Genomic DNA, 24029 nt, shown 5'->3' with positions numbered 1-24029 from the left:
ACTGTCTTTTTTTTTTTTTCAATTTTTCTTTTTCCCCTTTTCAACCAACATCTTATCAATCCCCTTTTTTAAAAAAAACATTTTTATTTTTCATTTTTAGAGTCATATTCTATCCCTTCATAGTAGTTACCTGTATTTTTGGCATATATATATAAGTTGTTCTCTCTTTAAAATTTTGAGATCATTTCTTCTAACAGATCAAAATATACCCTAAATCTCTATTGTATGGTTTTTTTGTACTCCCCTGCCTGATCACATTCTCTCCCTTTTTTTTCCCTCTCTCTTTTTTTAAATTCCTCTTCTTTCTTTTTTCAAACAACTTCTTATCAATTCCTTTTATAAAATTTTTTTATAATTTCCGTCTTTACAGTCATATTCCATCCCTTCTACATATATAAGTTTTTCTTTCTTTAAAATTTTGGGAGGCACTTTCTTCTAACAGACCAAATACACTCAAAATATAGTGTGTGGCACTGATCTATATACCAGCCTGATCATATTTGATCACATTCTGTTTTTGTTTGCTTTTATCTTTATCTTTTCCTTTTTTTTTTTTCTTTTTCTTTTTTCTCTCTTTCCCTTTCTTTTCCCACTGCTTCAGGTCTTTTCTGATTTGTTTAGAATATATTTTGTGGGAACGTTGTTACCCTGTTAGCATTTTGTTCTCTCATTAATCTATTCTCCTCTGGGAAAAATGACAAGACGGAAAAAATCACCTCAACAAAAAGAACAGGCGGTAGTACCGACTGCCAGGGACCTACTCAATACAGACATTAGTACGATGTCAGATCTAGAGTTCAGAATCATCACTTTAAAGATACTAGCTGGGCTTGAAAAAAGCATGGAAGTTATTAGAGAAACCCTTTCTGGAGAAGTAAAAGAACTAAAATCTAACCAAGTCGAAATCAAAAAGGCTATTAATGAGGTGCAATCAAATATGGGGGTGCTAAATGCTAGGTTAAATGAGGCAGAAGAGAGAATCAGTGATATAGAAGACCAAATGATGGAAAATAAAGAAGCTGAGAAAAAGAGAGATAAACAACTACTGGATCACAAGGGCAGAATTCGAGAGATAAGCAATACCGTAAGACGAAACAACATTAGAATAATTGGGATCCCAGAGGAAGAAGAAAGAGAGGGGCAGAAGGTATAATGGAACAAATTATAGCAGAGAACTTCCCTAATTTGGGGAAGGAAACAGGCATCAAAATCCAGGAGGCACAGAGAACCCCTCTCAAAATCAATAAAAATAGGTCAACACCCCGACATCTAATAGTAAAACTTACGAGTCTCAGAGACAAAGAGAAAATCCTGAAAGCAGCTCGGGAGAAGAGAGATGTAACCTACAAGGGTAGAAACATTAGATTGGCAACAGACCTATCCACAGAGACCTGGCAGGCCAGAAAGGACTGGCAGGATATATTCAGAGCACTAAATGAGAAAAATATGCAGCCAAGAATACTATATCCAGCTAGGCTGTCATTGAAAATAGAAGGAGAGATAAAAAGCTTCCAGGACAAACAAAAACTAAAGGAATTTGCAAACACGAAACCAGCCCTACAAGAAATCTTGAAAGGGGTCCTCTAAGCAAAGAGAGAGCCTAAAAGCAACATAGACCAGAAAGGAACACAGACAATATACAGTAACAGTCACCTTACAGGCAATACAATGGCACTAAATTCCTATCTTTCAGTAGTTACCCTGAATGTAAATGGGCTAAATGCCCTAATCCAAAGACACAGGCTATCAGATTGGATTAAAAAACAAGACCCATCGATATGCTGTCTGCAAGAGACTCATTTTAGACCCAAAGACACCCCCAGATTGAAAGTGAGGGGGTGGAAAACCATTTACCATGCTAATGGACACCAAAAGAAAGCTGGTGTGGCAATCCTTATATCAGACAAATTAGATTTTAAACCAAAGACTGTGATAAGAGATGAGGAAGGACACTATATCCTACTTAAAGGGTCTATCCAACAAGAAGATCTAACAATTGTAAGTATCTATGCCCCTAACATGGGAGCAGCCAATTATATAAGGGAATTAATAACAAAAGCAAAGAAACACATTGACAACAATACAATAATAGTGGGGGACTTTAACACTCCCCTCACTGAAATGGACAGATCGTCTAAGCAAAAGATCAACAAGGAAATAAAGACTTTAAATGACACACCGGACCAAATGGACTTAACAGATATATTCAGAACATTCCATCCCAAAGCAACGGAATACACATTCTTCTCTAGTGCCCAGGGAACATTCTCCAGAATTGATCACATCCTAGGTCATAAATCAGGTCTCAACCGGTACCAAAAGATTGGGATCATTCCCTGCCTATTTTCAGACCACAATGCTTCGAAACTAGAACTCAATCACAAGAGGAAAGTCGGAAAGAACTCAAATACATGGAGGCTAAAGAGCATCCTACTGAAGAATGAATGGGTCAACCAGGAAATTAAAGAAGAATTAAAAAAATTCATGGAAACCAATGAAAATGAAAACACAACTGTTCAAAATCTTTGGAATGCAGCAAAGGCAGTCCTCAGAGGAAAGTATATAGCATTACAAGCCTTTCTCAAGAAACAAGAAAGGTCTCAAGTACACAATCTAACCCTACACCTAAAGGAGCTGGAGAGAGAACAGCAAATAAAGCCTAATCCCAGCAGGAGAAGAGAAATAATAAAGATCAGAGCAGAGATCAATGAAATAGGAACTAAAAGAACAGTAGAACAGATCAACGAAACTAGGAGCTGGTTCTTTGAAAGAATTAACAAGATTGATAAACCCCTGGCCAGACTTATCAAAAAGAGAAGAGAAATGACCCAAATCAACAAAATCATGAATGAAAGAGGAGAGATCACAACCAACACCAAAGAAATACAAACAATTATAAGAACGTATTATGAGCAACTCTATGCCAGCAAATTAGATAACCTGGAAGACATGGATGCATTCCTAGAGATGTATCAACTACCAGAACTGTAGCAGAAGAAATAGAAAACCTGAACAGACCTATAACCACTAAGGAAATTGAAGCAGTCATCAAAAATCTCCCCAAAAACAAAAGCCCAGGGCCAGATGGCTTCCCAGGGGAATTCTACCAAACATTTCAAGAAGAATTAATACCTATTCTTCTGAAACGGTTCCAAAAAATAGAAATGGAAGGAAAACTTCCAAACTCATTTTATGAGGCCACCATTACCTTGATCCCCAAACCAGACAAAGACCCCATCAAAAAGGAGAACTATAGACCAATATCCCTGATGAACATGGATGCAAAAATTCTCACCAAAATACTAGGCAATAGGATCCAACAGTACATTAAAAGGATTATTCACCATGACCAAGTGGGATTTATCCCTGGGCTGCAAGGTTGGTTCAACATCCACAAATCAATCAATGTGATACAATACATTAACAAAAGAAAGAACAAGAATCATATGATCCTCTCAATAGATGCAGAAAAAGCATTTGACAAAGTACAGCATCCTTTCTTGATCAAAACTCTTCAGAGTATAGGCATAGAGGGTACATAACTCAATATCATAAAAGCCATCTATGAAAAATCTACAGTGAATATCATTGTCAATGGGGAAAAACTGAGAACTTCCCCCCTAAGGTCAGGAACGCGGCAGGGATGTCCACTATCACCACTGTTATTCAACATAGTATTAGAAGTTCTAGCCACAGCAATCAGACTACAAAAAGAAATAAAAGGCATCCAAATTGGCAAGGAAGAAGTCAAACTCTCACTCTTTGCAGATGATATGATACTTTATGTGGAAAACCCCAAAGACTCCACCCCAAAACTGCTAGAACTCATACAGGAATTCAGTAAAGTGGCAGGATATAAAATCAATGCACAGAAGTCAGTGGCATTCCTATACGCCAACAACAAGACAGAAGAAAGAGAAATTAAGGAGTCGATCCCATTTACAGTTGCACCCAAAACCATAAGATACCTAGGAATAAATCTAACCAAAGAGGCAAAGGATCTGTACTCAGAAAACTATAAAATACTCATGAAAGAAATGGAGGAAGACACAAAGAAATGGAAAAACGTTCCATGCTCATGGATTGGAAGAAGAAATATTGTGAAGATGTCAATGCTACCTAGAGCAATCTACACATTCAATGCAATCCCCATCAAAATACCATCCACTTTTTTCAAAGAAATGGAACAAATCATCCTAAAATTTGTATGGAACCAGAAAAGACCCCGCATAGCCAGAGAAATGTTGAAAAATCAAAGCAAAGCCGGCGGCATCACAATTTCAGACTTCCAGCTCTATTACAAAGCTGTCATCATCAAGACAGTATGGTACTGGCACAAAAACAGACACATAGATCAATGGAACAGAATAGAGAGCCCAGAAATGGACCCTCAACTCTATGGTCAACTCATCTTTGACAAAGCAGGAAAGAATGGCCAATGGAAAAAAGACAGTCTCTTCAACAAATGGTGTTGGGAAAATTGGACAGCCACATGCAGAAGAATGAAACTGGACCATTTCCTTACACCACACACAAAAATAGACTCCAAATGGTTGAAAGACCTCAGTGTGAGACAGGAGTCCATCAACATCCTAAAGGAGAACACAGGCAACAACCTCTTCGACCTCAGCTGCGGCAACTTCTTCCTAGAAACATCACCAAAGGCAAGGGAAGCAAGGGCAAAAATGAACTATTGGGACTTCATCAAGATAAAAAGCTTTTGCAAAGCAAAGGAAACAGTCAACCAAACCAAAAGACAGCCGACAGAATGGGAGAAGATATTTGCAATGACATATTAGATAAAGGGCTAGTATCCAAAATCTATAAAGAACTTATCCAACTCAACACCCAAAGAACAAAGAATCCAATCAAGAAATGGGCATAAGACATGAACACATATTTTTCCAAAGAAGACATCCAGATGGCCAACAGACACATGAAAAAAAGCTCAGTGTCGCTCGGCATCAGGGAAATCCAAATCAAAACCTCAATGAGATACCACCTCACACCAGTCGGAATGGCTAAAATTAACAAGTCAGGAAATGACAGATGTTGGCGGGGATGCGGAGAAAGGGGAACCCTCCTACACTGTTGGTGGGAATGCAAGCTGGTGCAGCCACTCTGGAAAACAGTATGGAGGTTCCTCAAAAAGTTGAAAATAGAGCTACCATATGATCCAGCAATTGCACTACTGGGTATTTACCCCAAAGATACAAAAGTAGGGATCCGAAGGGGTACGTGCACCCCGATGTTTATAGCAGCAATGTCCACAATAGCCAAACTGGAACGAACCAAGATGTCCATCGACAGATGAATGGATAAAGAAGATGTGGTATATATATACAATGGAATATTATGCAGCCATCAAAAGGAATGAGATCTTGCCATTTGCAACGACGTGGATGGAACTGGAGGGTATTATGCTGAGCGAAATAAGTCAAACAGAGAAAGACATATATCATATGACCTCACTGATATGAGGAATTCTTAATCTCAGGAAACAAACTGAGGGTTGCTGGAGTCGGGGGTGGGGTGGGAGGGATGGGGTGACTGGGTTATAGACACTGGGGAGGGTACGTGCTGTAGTAAGCGCTGTGAATTGTGCAAGACTGTTGAATCTCAGATCTGTAACTCTGAAACAAATAATGTAGTATATGTTAAGAAAAAAAAAAAAAGAAGATACCAGGAGGGGAAGAATGAAGAGGGGGAAATCGGAGAGGTAGACGAACCATGAGAGATGATGGACTCTGAGAAACAAACTGAGGGTTCTAGAGGGGAGGTGGGGTGGAAGGATGGGTTAGCCTGGTGATGGGTATTAAAGAGGGCACGTTCTGCATGGAGCACTGGGTTTATGCACAAAGAATGAATCATGGAACACTACATCTAAAACTAATGATGTAATGTATGGGGATTAACATAACAAAAAAAAAGAATGACATAGTGTCCTTCTTTGTCTCTTATTACAGACTTTAGTTTAAAATCTAATTTGTCTGATGTAAGAATTGCTACCCCAGCTTTCTTTTGAGGTCCGCTGGCATGGAAGATAGATCTCCATCCCTTCACTTTCAGTCTGGATGTATCTTTAGGTTCAAAATGAGTCTCTTGTAGACAGCATATGGATGGGTCCTGTCTTTTTATCCAAACTGCACCCTGTGCCGTTTTATGGGAGCGTTTAGGCCATTCAATTTGAGAGTGATTATTGAAAGATATGAATTAATTGTCATCATGTTGCCTGTGAAGACGTTGTTTTTATAGATTGTCCCTGTAAATTTGTGTTGTAGATCACTCTTGGGGTCTTTCTCCTTTTATAGTACCCCTCTTAATATTTCTTGCAGGGCCGGCTTAGTGGTCACATATTCTTTCAACTTCTGCCGGTCGTGGAAGCTCTGCATCTCTCCATCCATTCTAAATGAAAGCCTTGCCGGATAATGTATTCTTGGCTGCATGTTCTTCTCATTTAGTACCCTGAATATGTCTTGCCAGGCCTTTCTGGCTTGCCAGGTCTCTTGGATAGGTCTGATGTTATTCTGATGTTCCTCCCTGTGTACGTAAGGAATCTCTTCCCCCTAACTGCCCTTAAGAGGGTTTCCTTGGTTCTAAGATTTGCAAGTTTTACTATTACATGCTGGGGTGTTGGTCTGTTTTCCTTGATCTTAGGGGGGGTCCTCTCTTCCTCTAGGACTGGAATGTTTGTTTCATTCCCCACATTAGGGAAGTTCTCAGCTACGATTTGCTCAAATACATCTTCTAGCCCTCTCTCTCTCTCCACTCCCTGCGGGATTCCAATTATTCTGACGTTGGAATGCCTCATGGTGTCACCTATTTCTCTGATTCTATTTTCATGGATTCTGAGTTGTTTTTCCCTGGCCTCCTCTTTTCCCTTTTTATGTATTATACTGTCTTCCAGATCGCTTATTCTGTCTTCTGTCTCAGTTACCCTAGCTGTTAGATTATCTAGATTGGATTGGATCTCATTGATAGCATTTTTAAGTTCTGCCAATTCACCTTTTATTTCTGCCCTTAGAGACTCTATGTTGCCATTAATTGATTTCTCCATTCTAGCCATTGTCTTCACAATTGCTAGCCTGAATTCCATCTCTGACATCTTGGCTATGTCTGCATCCATTTGTAAATCTGCAGCATAAGTCATAATCTCTGAGTCTTTTCTGTTTTGGGGGCTCCTCCTCCTAGTCATTCTGTTGATGGGTGTTTGAGGGAATGTATAGAGTCCAAATTATTGACCAGAACCCAAGCAAGATGCACCTGTTTTCTTGGGACCTTAGGGTTGCTGGCCTCTTGTTTTCCCAGCCTGTCTTCTGGGGGAGGGGCCTGCCGCGCTGTTACTCAAGCAACCCTGTTTGGGCGGAGTTGCCCTGCACCCCTGTGGCAGGGGATGGGCTCAGTGGGAATCAGTCTTTGGGGCTTTTGTTCTCTGGCGCCTTTCCCAGGCGGCTTTCTGCGTCTCTTCCGCGAGTCAGAGCAGAAGAGACAGTTTCCAACCCTCTGCCTCAGAGCAGAGAGACCTCAGTCTGTTCTTCAGTGAGCTCTCCAGGCCACACTGTTTCCGTTTCTGTCCGTGCTGCTATAAACTGCAGCGGCCTGGGTTGTGTGCCCCACCGCACCAATAATGCTGGTGCTTTGAGCACTTTAATTTGTTGCCTTTTTTTGGACATTATAATTTTACATATATTTTAAGTCCATAAAATTTTAATTTTTTTGTATAGTCTATATTCATTTAGTATTACCAACATATTTATCATTCCTGTTACTGTTCATTTCTGCTTCCACTTCTGTGTTTGCCTTTGCGATCTTTTTTCTTCTGCTTGAAAATTTCTCTTAAGTTTTTTTTTTCTGCATATCTGTCGGATACGAATTACCTCTTTTTGCTTCTCTGGAAATGTCTTTATGTTACCTTTACTTTGAGGGTGGTTTTCTCTGAGCCTAGAGTTCTGCATTTCTGTCAACTCCTTGTTTTCCAGTCCTTTACAGGCATTCTTCCATTGTCTTCTGGCTCCTGTTGTTTGTGTCGAGAAGTCACCCCTAACTATTACTGTTTCTAATTTGAAGTTAATGTATTTTTCCTATGCTTTAATTTTTTGTTGTTGTTCATTTTGTTTTCAGTGTTTGTGATATTCCTAGTTGTGATTTCCCCTTTGTAGTGATCTTCCTTGGGTTGCTTAATCCTTGTTTGTCTTGGAAAATTGTCACCTTTTTTTTTTATTTAAATAATTTTTCTATCTCTTTCATCTTCTGAGACTTCAATTACATGTATATTAGAACTTTAGCCTTATTCGTATATATCACTTATATAAATACATAAAATATATGTAGATCTATGGCCTATTTATTGATCAGTCTATCTTATCTTACCCTCTTTCTGTATTTTCATATTTTTTAATCTTGCTTCAGCCTGTGTATTTTCTGTTGATGTATCTTCCACTTGACTGATCCTTTCTTCTGTTGCACCTAATTTGCTCCTAAGCCTGCCTGTTGAGTTCGTAAGTTCAGTTATTGAAATTTTCAGTTTTAATATTTCTATTTGAATTTTTATTGCCTTAATTTCTTTGGTGATATTGTCCATTTTGTTATCCATTTTATTTTACATATTAATTATAGTTAAAAACAATATTTGGTTCGTGTGGCAAGCAGAACTATAAGATGGGCCCTACATTCCACCCCTCCCCCACTCATGTACATTGCATGTATAATCCTATCCCTCTTGAATGTGGGTGGTATCTGTGAATTTGGTGAGGTATTACTCCCTGATTAGGTAGGTTACACTGTGTAATAAACGTGATGAGATGATCATTTCTGTGCTGAGACTTCTTCATAGCAGACTAAGGAGAGACTCTCCTGCTGGCTTTGAAGAAGTAAGCTGCCAATTTGCGAGATGGTCACATGGCAAGGACCTGCGGGTGACTTCTAAGAGCTGAGCAGCCAAGAAAATGGGGCCTTCAATTCTTCTGACAATCTGACTGAGCTTGGAAGAGGATCCTAAACACTAGATAAGGATGCAGCCTCACTGTCTTCAACCTTGTGAGACTCTGAGCAGAGAACCCAGTGGTGCTGTGCATGGATTAGACCTTTAGAAACTGTGAGATAATAAGTGAGTGTTGTTTTAATTCTCTGGGTGTGTGATGGTTTGTTATGCAACATTAGAAAATGGTCACTGAAAGATCTATTTCTGTATCTTTTTCTGTTCGTCTTGTTTTTGTTGTGTTTGTTATTTTTATATTGAAGGCCTGGTGTTGTATGTGAAAAGTTGTAGAGGCTCTTGAAAATGCTCTCTTCCTCTGGGAATGGTCCATCCTGTTCTCTAATAGGTATCTAGGATAGTGGTAAATTCTCATAATCCATTCATGAGTGGGTCTCATTCATTCTTGGTTGCAGCATTCATATGGCTGTATCTGAAATTGTATTTGCCCCCACTTCTAGGTGTAGCCCTCCAGTGATTACAAACTGAAAGCTGGGGTTTTCACTATGGCTTTCCTTTGAAATAGGTACTGAACTCCAGTTTTGGACACCACAATATCTAGCTGTTACTGAATGTTTGTGTTCCCCCAAAATTCATATGTTGAAGCCTAATCCCCAAATGTGATGTTTTTGGAAGTGGGGGCTTTGGGAGGTAGTTAGGTCATAAGAGTGGGGCCCTAATGATTGGGACTAGTGCCCATAAAAGAAGAGACAAAAGGGAGATGATCTCATTTTTCATTGTGTGATGGTATAGCAAAAAGGCATCTGCCTGCAAATCAGCAAGACGGCCCTCACCACGAACCAAATTGGCTGGCACCTTGGACTTCTAGTGTTCAGAATTGTGAAGAATAAATTTCTGTTGTTTGAGCCCCCTTCACTCCGCCCCGCCCAGTATATGGTTATTTTAAAAATAGCAGCCCAAACTGACTAAGACATTTGGTATTGGCAAAAACTCTGCTCTGCTTTGCAAAGGTTTATTTACTTGTATACTTAGTAGCTTCCTGCCTGGTTTAGCAATTTATGTTTTTCTACCGTGTTCTTCATTTCCTTTTGAGTCCTCACTAGCAGACTGTAACATCCATATTTCTACTAATAGTCTGTTCAAGGCAATGTAGGCTTTTTCTGTGATGCAACCCCAGATTATTCCAGCTTCTGCCCATTGCCCAGTTGCAAAGCCACTTTCATATTTTTAAGTATTTGTTACAGCAATACTCCACTTCCAGGTACCAAAACTTGAATTAGTTGGAGTTCAGCCAGAACTAGTAGGAAATAAATATTAAGAGATGTAACGCAATGAATTGGCTGATGTGATTGTGGAGGTTGGCTAGGCTATTCCAAAATCCATAGGTCAGGCCATCAGGAAGGGCAGACTGGAATTTATGGATGCAGACTGAAGCTTCTGTCCATAAGTAGAATTTTTCCTTCTCTCAAGGAAGCCTTAACACTATTTTTCCTTCAGCGGATTAAATCAGGCCCATCCGGATTATCTAGGAAAATTTACCTTAAAGTCAGCTGCTATGGACTTTAGTCACAGCTACAAAGTACTTCCACAGCCTAAATTAGTGTTTTACCTGAATAACTGAGGGCTGTAGCCTAGCTGAGTTGATACATCCAAAAGACCATCATAATTGGACATGAACTTGGGCTGCCTTGGCAAATATTTGTCCTATTTTCTCTGCTTGATCAGATATCTTCAACTCTTGGTTTAAGTGTTGCCTCTTCTCTGTCTACTGCCTCTGCCCACCCCCCATATAAAAGTAATTTCTTTTTTTCATGTTCCTGTAGCATTTACTATGTTATCTTATAATAAGGGTCTGCAGTTATTTACCCACTTACTGAGTTCTGAGCTCTGAAAGGCCTAGACCAGGACATGGTATTTGATGTCTAATACTGAGCAAATGCTCCATAAATATTATTTAAATGTTTATTGATCTGTACCAAAGTAGAAGGTACGTGTCTGTTTATTTTAAAACCTTAATCGAAGGAAGCTGACTCTCTTGTGAAGGCCCATTTGAGTGGGCCACTTAATTATGCAAATATATAGTGAGAGAAACACAACCACTGTGTTGAGATGATGTATAGCAGAAACGTATAACTTTATTAAGAGTGCCACTGTCTAGATCAATGGTATGCAGAGTTTATCTCTGCAGAGGAGGAGGTGAATAAAATTGTATGAGGATCCCATGGCTTTTTAGAGGTGAAGGGACAACAAACTATCCCTTCTCCCTGAGATTCTAATTAAGAGAGAATTATTGGAAGGAAGCTGGCTGGATCTGCTGAATATCTAGTTGCAGGGTAAGTCAATGATATCCTCCAAATAAAATTCTCCTTAAGGATGGGAAGACTTAGGCTGATCGCCTGGATCTAAATCACCTTGGAGGTGGGCTGGTTGCCTCATAGTGCGAGTGACGTCAGAATCTCTTCCAGATTCAGCTACCTCAACACAGTGCTGTGTCCTGGGGAACATTAGCTGAACATGGTGATGAAACTGAACACTGGTCTCAGCCTGGAATCCCTTTGGCCAATATTCCCTCTGAAGGAGTGAGATCATTTTCCTTTGAAGAATAGTAGTGCTGTGAGTAAGGAGCTTGTTTAATGAGGGACTATTGCTGTGGAGACCACTATTCCATTATAACAACTTAGAGTGATAAGAGGTCTTGCCAGTAGCAGCAGGTTGGAATTTGGTACCCTGCCTACTCTGATGTAATTTATATTTAACAGCGTCATTGAGGTGTAATCGGTATACACTGCACATATTTGAAGTATAAAATGTGATGTATTTAGACATATGCATATGCACCCATGTAACCATCATCCTGTCCATTATTTCCAAAACTTTCTTGAGTCCCTTTTTCTTTGTGGTAAGAACACTTAACATTAGATCTACCCGCTTAACACATTTTTCAGTGCATGATACAGTAGTTGACTGTAGGCATTACGCTGTATAGCACATTTCTAGAACTAATTTTGAAGGAACGACCCTTTTGGGCCTTGTGTTTTGGTGCAATTTCATGGAAGAAGAGAGTCCCAAGAAAAGTGACTTCCTACTAATCTGTCTAGTGAGGGATTGAGCATCCATAATTCCCCCTGCAGTTGGCAGAACTTGTCATGTCAGTTTCAGATGGCTTGTAAGTGGAGAAGTGAATGATCATGTATGCTCTTCCCCTGCTGCAAGGTTTAACAGGGAAAAACATGACTTCAGAGTCAGAAAGACCTGAATCAGGAATCCAATTCCAACACTTACTACCTGCATAAAGGTGAGCAGCGATTTAACCTCTTTGAGCATGTTTCCATTTCTGTTGCATGTGGATGTTTGTGCCTATTTCAGAAGATGACTTTTTGTAAGACAGTGGCAGGCCCCTTGATTCCCCACTAGACTTGTCCCCACTTATTGTTATATGTCCTTATCATATGGAAACCATTCACAGACCACTATTTTTCAAATCCTGCCCTACATAAAGGCTGCACACTAGATAAAATAAGAGATATTTGCTGCCAATATGCACAGGAATCTATTCTCCATCCACAGTTGAGTGTGAGAACATCTTCTGTATTACACATCTTCTGCAAAGTCCTGTTTCCCCTCTACAGTTTAGATTGTCCTCCTCTGTCAAATGAAGACAGTACTTGGTATCGAAATAGCATCAGAATTCAGAAGGAAGCAAAACAGAAGTTGAAGAGAAAGTGCTGTCAAAGGAAGTGAAAATACAGGAGCCTCTAGATTGTTCAGGACTGTGGTTTTAGGTACTAGAAGATCTATTTTTACACTTTGCCTTTTTATTTATTCAACATGGGAAGGGTTGCTGGGAATTTGCTGCATGAAATATTTTTGAATGGTCTTGAATTCACCATGGAGCTGGCCTTTAAATTTATATCCTGTGGTCCTTATGGTTCATTTTGCCTGTTTCTGGCAAGGGGGCTGGGGCTGGAGATTATCTTCTTGAGTATTGATCCCCATTCAATTCACTCACTCATTCACTAATTCAAAAATAATTTTGAACTCCTTATATTATATAGGAGTGTCCTACATGTAAAGAAAAGACATAAAAATATTCTTCTGTAACATGGGGAGGAGATAAAGATCAATATTTTCTGATGCTGTTTCCTAACAAATAGGGTGTTGTTATAGATGATTTGGGGAATACTCTTCTTTAGATAGAATGATCTTCTTTAGATAGAATTCTAAAGAGGAATCAGCATTTCAAAGAACCATGAAAACAACATATATGAGGGAATGTGAAACATAAAATTCTGAGATTGGAAAAAGCTTGTCAAATTCTAATAACTTATGAACCCAGGGTAGCAGGATGATGGGGAGTGATGACCTGGAGTCTGGCACTTAGATACTCAATAGATACTTAATCTGTTATTAGTCTGTGTGTCCTTCTGAGGTTTAGTTTTGTGTCATTCCTTCTCATTGGCCTAGTCTCGAAACTCTTTAATTCCCCCTTCGTCATCATCCACCCATCCACCAGGTACTAAATCCTGTTGTGTTTCTATAAACTTTGCAATTCTCACTTACCCATATTGATTCTTTTGCCCCCACTGCTACTGATTGCCCAAGCGTAAATCTTCTGAGCTCTTACTCTGCACTATAGCAATAGCCTTTTATAGTCTGTATTAGCATCACCTCCCCAGTATCCTGTAATGAGATTGGCCACATTTATGCCTCTAACAATGATCCCTTTTGTACTAATGCTGTATATACACTTGACATCTTCACATTGTGATTGGTTGAAGGAAGGGTGTGTAACTAGAGCAGTGATGGGCTTTCCTATGGTTAAATTGATAGGTCCATGCATGGTAACATAACTCAAGTTGGTCTACCCAGTATGAAATCCTGGATTCACTGGTTGGGTAAAGAGAAGCTCTCTCTTCTCTTGGATTTATTATAAGTGCATGAGACCTAATGTTGCTGTGGCTGTTTGGCCCTAATGTTGGAAGCCAGCCTAGGGAATAAGCTGAGAGATAAGACAGGGCAGTCTGGGATATTGCAGAGAAGAGGACTTACAGATCTTGATAACTTTGCTTAAGCCCCCATCTCTGGACCTCAGTTCTGTTAACCGGCCAATTCCCTGTAACTTGAGGCATTCTGAGTTAGAATTCTTTTTCCATGTGCAACTTCAGTGCCTGAGCAGGCTACCCTCTCAGTTGTGACTATCTACCACATGCTAATGTCTGCCAAAACAATTATAATAAAAACAATAGCTAATATTTATTGAGGACTTACTATGTTCTCAGCACTGTTCTAGTAGTTTAAATTATTACCTCATTTATGGCTCACAACAACCTTATAAGTTGGATATTATCATTAAGGCCATTTTACAGATTTGACCTAGGCTGCCTGGCTAATATGGAATAGCAGGGATATTACTTATACATGGTTGTATGACAAATTACCCCCAAATTTAGCAGCTTAAAACAACAAACATTAACTATCTCACCCTTTCTGTGGGTAAGGAATCTGGGTACAGCAGTATAGCTGGGGCCTCTGGTGTAAGATCTCTGGTGGGGTGCAGACTTGCTGTTGACCAGGCTGCAGTCTCATTGAAGGCTTGACTGTGGCATTGGGGACTTCACTCTAAGCTAACTCATGTGGTTGTTAGCAGGCCTCCATCTCTTGCCATGTGAGTCTCTTCACAGGGTGGCCTCATGACATAGGTGGTGGTTCCCCCAGGGCTATGAGATCTGAAAGACAGTGAGTGAAACCAAGGGCGATATGAAGGGTGCTTGGGTGCCTGCATGAGAGGGAGAGGCAGAGGGAGAAGGGAAGAGAGAGACAGACAGACAAAGATGGAAATCACAGTTGTTTTTGGTAAGCTAATCTCAGAGGTGACATCCCATCACCTTTGCTGCATTCTGATGCTGGAAGTGAGTCATTAAATCCAGTGCACCTCCAAGGGGAGAGCAAAGACATGAATCCCAGCAGGTGGGGCTCATTGAAGGCCATCTTAGAGGCTGCCTACCACAGCCAGTGTGTACTACCATGTAGTCAAAGATGCACACCCTACTGGCCAGTTCTTATACTTCAAGGACTTTCTCATGTCCTGCCCTTTCAGGGTCACTCCTCTCAGAATTCCTTCATGTGTTCATGCTAAACTCTAATGGTACCGCACATCCTGGTCTATCTCTCATGAGTCTATTCAGAGTGGGTCTAAACTGTCACAAAACCTAACTTGTCTCTCCACTGTCGATTGAACTTCTTTAACACATCTCAACATCTGATGGAAGTTTTATAATCATAGCGAACAACCTCCACATACTCTTTGATCCTGGAATAGCCCCTACATTATCTCATTACCATGTTTTTGCCCCTGCCATCACTTCCTCCCCGAATTCCTTTGAATCTTCTCTCGCCACCATTTGTGAAAGTCTTTTTTACGGGAAAGCTTCTGCACACATCCAGTTCCTTCTTGATGATGTCCTCAATTCACTGGCACTGTCTCTGCAGGGGCTGATCTCCTTTTTCCTTACTCTCTTGTGCTCCTTCTTGTCCCGTTTTCAGTTCTTTCACAGTGTTCCTCTCATTTGAACTGCATGACTGTTTGCTGATTGATTCATAGGATACGGAGCCTGTCTGTGAGGAACAAGGTAGAGAGAGTCGTGCCTGGAAGAATGCAGTTGCTTCATGGGGCTGCTGTGAGGATTAAAGGACCCCAGCTCACTGGATCAAGTGAAAGAGTGTTCTCGTCATTGATAGTAGAACAGTGCAGAAACAAAATCTCATACTGCTCAGGTCTCTAACCTGAAATTTCTCCAGGTACTTTGCTGCTTAGATTTCCCTGATTTAGATTTTAGTGCCTTATAATTAGATCTGCCTGGATGTCTCTGAGCAACTTTGGGCAGGTGTTGTCTCATTTCACTTCCTCCAGGAGCCAAGTCTCCTACAATAAAGGGAATCAGTCAGGGCAGACAAAGTTATGCTATAGTAACAAGCAACCTCCAAACTGCAATAGGTAAGACAACAACAATATGTATTTCTTACATTACATGTCTGTTAGGGATCAGCTCCATTGTTCTCACTTCAGAACCTAGGCTGACAAAAGAGACATCCCCTAGAATATTGGAAGGACACCATGAGAGCGAGAGAACTATATTACGTCTTTCCCCCAGTTATTAAGTGCTACAGCCTGGGAAAGACAAATGTTACTTCTGATGACACGTAGTGGCAAAAGCCATTGATGTGGCCTGTTATGGGTGGAGCTGCCTCCCCCCCAAAAAGAGGTACCGAAGTCCTAATCCCTATAACCTATGAATGTGCTCTTATTTGGAAATAGGGTCTTTGTAGATGTAATCAAGTTAAGATGAGGTCATACTCATTTAGGGTGGGTTCTAATCCAATATGAATAGTGTTCTTATAGCAGGAAGAGAAAGCAGGCACAGACATAGGAGGGAAGAATGCCACAGGATGATGGAAGCACAGATTGCAATGCTGCATCGCGAGCCAAGGAGTGCCAAGAATTCCTTGCATTCCAAAGACATTCCAATGTCATTCAAACTACCAGAAGCTAGGAAGGACAAGAAAAGATTCTCCTCTAAAGGTTTCTTTAGCATGGTCCTGCTGATGGCTTGATTTTTTTGGACTTCTAGTTTCCAGAACTGTGAGACAATATATTTCTGCTGCTTTTAGCCACCCAGGATGTGATACTTGTTATAGCACCCCTAGGATACTAACACATTGCCTTAGCCAAGCACAAAGAGGTCAGGACGAAATTCAGTCCTCAGTGGGCCTGAAAAAAGGAAAGGACAGTATATCAGTAACACTTATGGCTACAAAAAGAGAACATCATTAAATAAGGTAAATTTCACTGAAGATTTGTGGGTTTCATCACGGCATGCAGCAAAATCTTGTCAAAATAGCTACCTGGGAATTCTCTCTTCTCTTTTTCAAGTCTTCCCCAGCAACTACTCTGTCCTCCCTTTTACAGCCTGCAAGCAAATCCCCTTTCTTTTTCTTGCAATTCAACTCTCCCTTCATTCAGCCAAATAAAAGCTCAGTGGTAAGGCAACATGAGCATCGTGTTCCTCTAATTGGGAGAGTCCAGCCACTGAAGGATCTCACACTAATATGGGGCACTGGTCAGGGGGTACTTTGGTGGTCCCACAGCCATCGCTGGACTAGGTTTTAATTCCCAACATGTTCACAGTACACGTCTACCTTGTGATGAACTTTAGGTTTTTGATTGTATCACTTAAGCTCATGAGTTAAGGCTGCAGTACTGATGTGAAATGTTGGCATCTGGGAGTGAATGCTCAAGAATGAATTCTCGAGACGTCTTCAGTGCAAAAAGGTGGTTTTATTAAAGCACAGAGACAGCACCCCTGGGCAGAAAGAGCTGCACTGGGGTTGTGAGGGGTGACTGATTATATACTTTCAAGTGGGGTGGGTGTTAGGGATAGGATAAGTCTCTAAGGAATTTTGGAAGCAAGGTTTCCAGGATCTTCAGGGGGCCAAATATTGTTAGGAAAAGGTCATTTATTATTGTCTAATGAAACCTTAGTCCTGAGACTTTCAGATGTATATTAGTGGGCCATATGTTTGGGGGATGATTACTAACATTATCTTGGGGGGTGGGTAGAGATAAAGGAAGTTTCCAAAGGAATTTTTATATGTTAAAGTAGACTCACAGGATCCTGGGGGGGTCAGGATGACATTAAGCTAAGATGGCCTTTTGCCCTTAGCAAAGTGTCAACATTGAGGCAGCTGAGTTCCGAGAGGAAGGTCACTCTGCCTGTTTCAAGGACTTGTCAGTGGGCTGTAGGCAGTAAGGAAATTTAATTTTTTCTTTTGCCTTTGTTTCCCTCATCCGTAGCAGTAGAGACTTTTCCTGCTCTGCGTTCCCATTGCCTTGCACATTATTGGCATATGGTACCAGTTTGACTAAATGATTGGAAGATTTCTATTTCACATTTTTGGTGTAGTGCCTTGCCTGAAGGTGTAAATATTGGCTAATGAGCTTTTGCTGTAGGCAAATTGGTTCTAGTTAATAGATATGCATGGAGTCATCTTGTAAAGTAAAACCTACTTTAGTAACAGTAGGCACAAGAGCCTTTGTCTTCTCCTTGGTATGTTAAGATTATTAAAAAGGTCTAGCTATTTTATTTTCTATAACAAGACGACCTAGGGACGGGACAGATATCAAGGAGCTCTTGCAGATGTGATCTGAAGTCGGGTCTCATATTGGCTGAAGGGGAATCTGAGACCAGGTGGCAGGGGTACTAGATAGAATATTCTACCTGTCTCCTCCCGAGTCCCTTCAACACAGTGCTATTAGCACATCTTTAGTTGAAGGGACAGCCCTGTGGCATAGAAAGCTTGAATTCTCCAGGTAGCGCAGGATATATAAATATTTCATATGTTCTAAGCAATCACAAGTCATTGCTTCTTCCTGGCAAGTCAAGTTGCATATATTAGTTAATGTTTGGCTTGGATTAATATTTATTAGATTACCATTTACATTAAATTATATTAAAATATTAATTTAAGCATACATTGAGCAAATCCAATTCCCAACTGTGGGGTATTTGCAATGTGTTTGTTGAGTAATTAGGCATTTATAAATAATTACAAGCTATATGCCTTTATATATAGCTGGCTGTGCCAAAGGTACCCTTGGAGGAAAACAAGTTAATACTTTCTGAAGGTGATTTTGGTATTTTATGCCATTTATGTATTGAGTACTTAAATATGCTAGGCTTTGCTCCAGGTAGTTCACAGTATTTTCATATTGAATACTTACACCGTCCCCTCAAGGTAGGTATTGATAGTCTTGCTTTATAGATGAGGATACTGAAGTTTAGAAAAGTTAAGTAATTTGATGAAAGAGAATTACTGATAAACGATTAGTGGGGAAGCTTGACTTGGAATGAAAGTCTCTCTGACTTCATGGTCGTTACTTGTAAGCATTATATAATAAAGCCTCCAGGGTAAAGCATACTTTGCATTTATTCTCCAGTATTTGTGAAACTTTCCCAGGAAAGAATTTTAGCAATCTTGTCTAACACACTGCTTTAGAAAGGAAAAACCTGAAGCATAGAGTGTTAGGAATATTTCACTTGAAATAACTGAGACATCCATACCATAAATGCAATTCTTAACCTATCCAGAATAAGGGCTCTGTGTTTTTCATCTTTTATCACCCAAAAACTAACACAACACTTAGTACAACAGAGATACACATTACATGAATGAATGTTTGAGTGAATGGTGAATGAATTTACTCCCGATGTTTGGTTCTTTGATGGTTGCCCCATCATCTTCAGGACCAAGTCTTGTCTTCTTATACCGAACAACAAGCCTACCGTGACCTAGCCCCGCTTCGCTCTCCCTCTGATCTTCCACACATGAGGAATAGGCACTTTATGCTCCAGCGGAGGGGAGCCGGCTGACAATATCAGAGCGTGCAGCCCTGTCCCAGGCTCTCTGACCTGGTACATGCTGTTACCAAGGCTTTCTGAAGGCGCCCTTCCTCCTCGTACTGGGTTGAGAAGTGTTCCCAGACAGAGGGGTCCCTCCTCCCTCAGTGTTCCTGTGGTGCCTCTGCTCTCTCAGCCTCAGGCCTTCACACTGTCGTGCAAGCCAAACCATTTGACAGAGAGCTTGTAGACGGCAGGGCCTAGGACTGGGCAACAGGCATAGTGAATGTAAGGCCTACTTACTGTCGACCAGGTGGCAAGCCTCCTACATAAATTTATTTTATTCTCTCAAAACCATGAGAGGAATGTGTCTGCCTTTAACATGTTGTGCACATAAACACCATAGTGTTTTGAGTCTCAGAATCCATAGACTCAATGTTAAATACATTTTTAATTCATTCTTATTTAACATTATACTGTTATATTCTCATTCATTCCATTGCCGATCGTATTCTTAAGAGATATAAGTAGGTCAGAGGGTACTTAAATAAAAAGTGAAACTCTTTCCCTATACAGTGGTTATTGAGCATCTAGGAAGTGCCCAAGGATGTCAGACCCTGATATTCTTGGAAAGGCTGGGTTGAAGAAAATGTTGAACAAACAATAGATTATGTGTGTCGGGGGGAGCTTATTGGTAGTGAGAAAGAAAAAAAGTTTTGTGGCAAGGCTGAAAATTAAAGCTGAAAATAAAAAGCAAGGAAAGGGAGTAGTTTTGTTTTTTTCTGTACCTACTAGGTACTTGCTACACACTTTAGAACATTTGATCCTTGTAACAATGCTATGAGTTGGCTGTCATAGGTTGAATCAGGTCTCCTCAAAAAGATACGTGAGGTCCTAATCCTCAGTACCTCAGAATGTGACCTCATTTGAAATAGGGTCTCTGCGGGCGCCTGGGTGGCTCAGTTGGTTAAGCGACTGCCTTCAGCTCAGGTCATGATCCCAGGGTCCTGGGATCAAGTCCCGCATCAGGCTCCCTGCTCTGCGGGGAGCCTGCTTCTCCCTCTCCCACTCCCCCTGCTTGTGTTCCCTCTCTCGCTGTGTCTCTCTCTGTCAAATAAATAAATAAAATCTTTAAAAAAAAAAAAAAAGAAATAGGGTCTCTGCAGGGTGACTAAGTTCAAATGATATCATTAGGGTAGGCTCTAATCCAGTATGATTGATGTCCTTTTAAAAAGGGAAAATTTGGAGACAGACACCCACAAAGGGAAGAGGATGTGAAGACACAGGGTTCCATCTACAGGTCAAGGGCATGCCTGAGGCCGCCTGGAGCTGGGGGAGAAGAATAGAAGAGATTCTTCCTCATGGCCCTCAGAAGGAACTAGTCCTACTAATACCGTGATTTCAGGCATCTAGCCTCCAGAACTGTGATGCAGGAAATTTCCATATAAGCCACCCCGGTTCTGGTGTTTCATTATGGCAGCCCTAGGAAACGAATACATCGGCCTTTTACTGCCTGTTTTTCAGATGACTAAACTGAGCCTTAGTCAAGGTAATGTGACATACATGGACTAAATCCTGGGTTGGGACAGAGACTTCCAGAGCCCCCCGACATTGGCTGTCAGCTGTACAGGACACTGAGAAAGGAGGATAAGCAGGAAACATGAAGGGCAGTCCGATGGAGAGGAAGGGGCAGTCCTGGGAGGAAGTGGTGCCCAGTTTGGGGGAGGGGTGTTGGCCAGCTTTAATCATTTCTCTGTCTTCCCATGTGGCTGATTAAACCCAACCTGGTCATGAGCATTGCCTTTCACTCAGAGAATTTCCCCCTCCTGGCTCACAGATTGACCCTTTTCCGCATTTCTGGGGATTCTCTGTAGGGAACTCCGGCCGCTTATTCAAATGAGTCTGGTTTGCACGGGGCATCAGCCTGAAGGATGACAGTACAAACCTGAGGGGACCGCCTCCGATTAATCACAGCGATCAGTAAGTCAGGTTTAACCTTCTCAGGGTCTCACAGAGCATGTCACAGTCACAGATATTGATTCCTGGCCAGTCGATGCTGCAGCTCAGAAGGCTCCAGGTAAGAGAAAGGGACAGAGACTTTGTTCTCATTGCCACCAAAGTGGCAAGCCCTTTAAAGAAGCTGTTCATTCTAGACATGTTGAGCCAGGCCTGATTATATTCCAGCTGAGTGGAGTCTAAGTTAAGTTGTTGCTTCTGCATTATCTTTGGGCTACTTAATGCAATGTCTTAAGTTTAAGCCAAGATTTTATTAATACTCTAAGCATTGAATGGCTGCCACCTGATTGTTTCTTCTTTCTTGCTCACCCCAGTGGCCCTAACAGGTAGCATATAACTATATAGAGCAGACACTCAATAGGCAAATTTCTTGAATAAATGAAAGATCCCAGGGTTTGGAATCGTCTGGGATGAGTCAAATTTGAACTCCGTGTGTTCTGTTCCAGGCTCTGTGCTACATATTGGGGAACCTGAGAAGGGCAGGATTTGACTCCTGCCTCAGACAGCTCACAGTGGGGGTGGAGTATGCAAGTGGGGAAGCAAGGAGACAGGTATAGAAACAGATCTCTAACAATCCGCAGGTAAACCCAAGGAGAGCATTTTAGCGTGTGCCCTTTGCTGGAAAGGAATTGAGTCAGAGCTAAGAATAGGAACCTAAGCTGTATCTGACTGAGCTATACTCAGAAAAGCAATTCCTGTAATAGGCCACCTTCTTAGAAATAGACATTATCACACTGCCAGAGGAGATAAGATGTTTTTATGGGTCAGCTTATTCGCTGCTGTGAAGTCCCCGTCAGAAATTTTGTGTCCCTGGGCTCCCTGGTAAGTGCTGACATGTTATGTTCTACGTTCTTAACATGAGTACTCCTGTTTATAATTCTACCCAGTTCTTTTAGGGTATGTATGGGTGCCTGAATGATTGATCTGCTGGTTCTTCTTCCCACAAGCATTTATTGCTTACTTACTAGAAGTCAGGCTCTGTGCTGAGCAGTGGAGGAACAGAGGTGGACAAACACTCCCTGCCCTCAAGACTCCTAATGCAGAGTCAACAGACAAGTGGTGGGTATATAACTACCCGGTAATAGCCCCCCATAAACACATACAGAGGAATAGTTTATGAACAAAGATGGAATCCCAGCTTCAATCCTATCTAATGAATTTAATGAATGGCTACAAACAACAGAACACTCAGTTGATGTAGACCTATGCATTCCTTAAAAATGAGGAAGGACTTATAAATAATTTGGAAAATGCTCCCTTGTAAAAATAGGTTGAAGAAAAGGGCACAAAGTTATATATAGAATATTTCAGTCATGCAAAATAAGAATCAAAACAAAGTAAGAATATACAAATGAAAAGTGGGAAGGATTTACACAGATATGGAAATTATTTCCTGGTGTGAGACTGTTTGCTTTTCCCTTTCCCCCCCTCTTTGAGTATTTATATATATATTTCTTTCTTTTTTTAGGTATTTCAATATATAATTAGCATTCATAAATTTTTAAATGGGACTAAAACGCCAGTCAGCTTTTGTTTTGAAATGTCCTGGTTACTATAAATCAATGAAGCCATCTAAGGGTGAGGTGGGAGTGGGCTTGTTTTGAAATGGATGGAATGAATGAGGTGAATCCACTGATCCATGATGATCTTTATTAGACAGACACTTCATTAGACACAGATGAGGCCAAATCTAGAATCCATGCAGAATTTGCCAGATCTCATTGTGTCTCCCAAGAGCAATTGCCAAGCTTGCAACCTAAGGAAAAACAAATCAGTCAGGGAGAAAAAAAGAAGTGATAAAATCTGCTGCACCAACTGAATCATGATCTGTTTCCCTCTTTTTCTATTTCTCTTTCTCTCTGCTTCTTTCTCTCCTTGGTCTCTTTTCCAAGCATATACAGACAGCATAAAACACTTAGGGTACCAGGATTTATCTGTATTTAACTCAGAACTGGACATTGTGTAACCAACCTTTTCTGTTATTCATTTATTATCATAAGGAGTCCCAGAATGAAAAGTGTCTCAGAACCTGTGGGTAATGTGGCTCAATCATATTTTCCATGCTCTGTTCCCCTATGATTCTTCCTGTTCTTGCATTCACATTATTTATGGCTCTAAGAGTTCTATGAAAATACATTTTTCTGATGAGTGCCGTGTTCATCACCTGTCTGCTTTCTTCTGGATTTCAGACTATGTTGGTGGGATAGTGACAAGGTTAGTGAGTCAAAATATCCATGGGGAAGAAGTGGCCTCCTGGGTTAAGAAGACAGCTATGAAGAGGCAGGCTGGACTTGGAGCTCAGTTCTTTTGACTTTCAGCCAAGTGGGCCCATGACATATTGTCTCCTAGACTGTTAGGTTCTTGAGGTCACGAACAATGTCATTCATTCCTTTGTTCATATATATCTCCTTAGCACTTAGCATGATGCCTGGCACACAACATATTCTGAATGAATAATAAATAAGTACAACTTTGGCATTTTACAAGTGCCCAGTAAAGTGAATGCTGACACTTTTACAAGTCTTTATTGGCCAGGATTCTATATTGCCTGAAATGTGTGAGAATTGAATATGTGATTTATTATGTAATATTTGTATAAGATCAATACAAATTTGATACAGTGATAGTAGTGATTTATCCATTTATACATTCATGTGTTCTAGTATGGCTTGAGTGCCAGCTCT

This window comes from Neomonachus schauinslandi, chromosome 4 (assembly GCF_002201575.2).
Source record: "Neomonachus schauinslandi chromosome 4, ASM220157v2, whole genome shotgun sequence".
In the NCBI taxonomy this organism is placed as follows: Eukaryota; Metazoa; Chordata; class Mammalia; order Carnivora; family Phocidae; genus Neomonachus; species Neomonachus schauinslandi.
The sequence above is the reverse complement of the archived record's forward strand: the minus strand, read 5'-3'. Positions refer to the sequence as shown.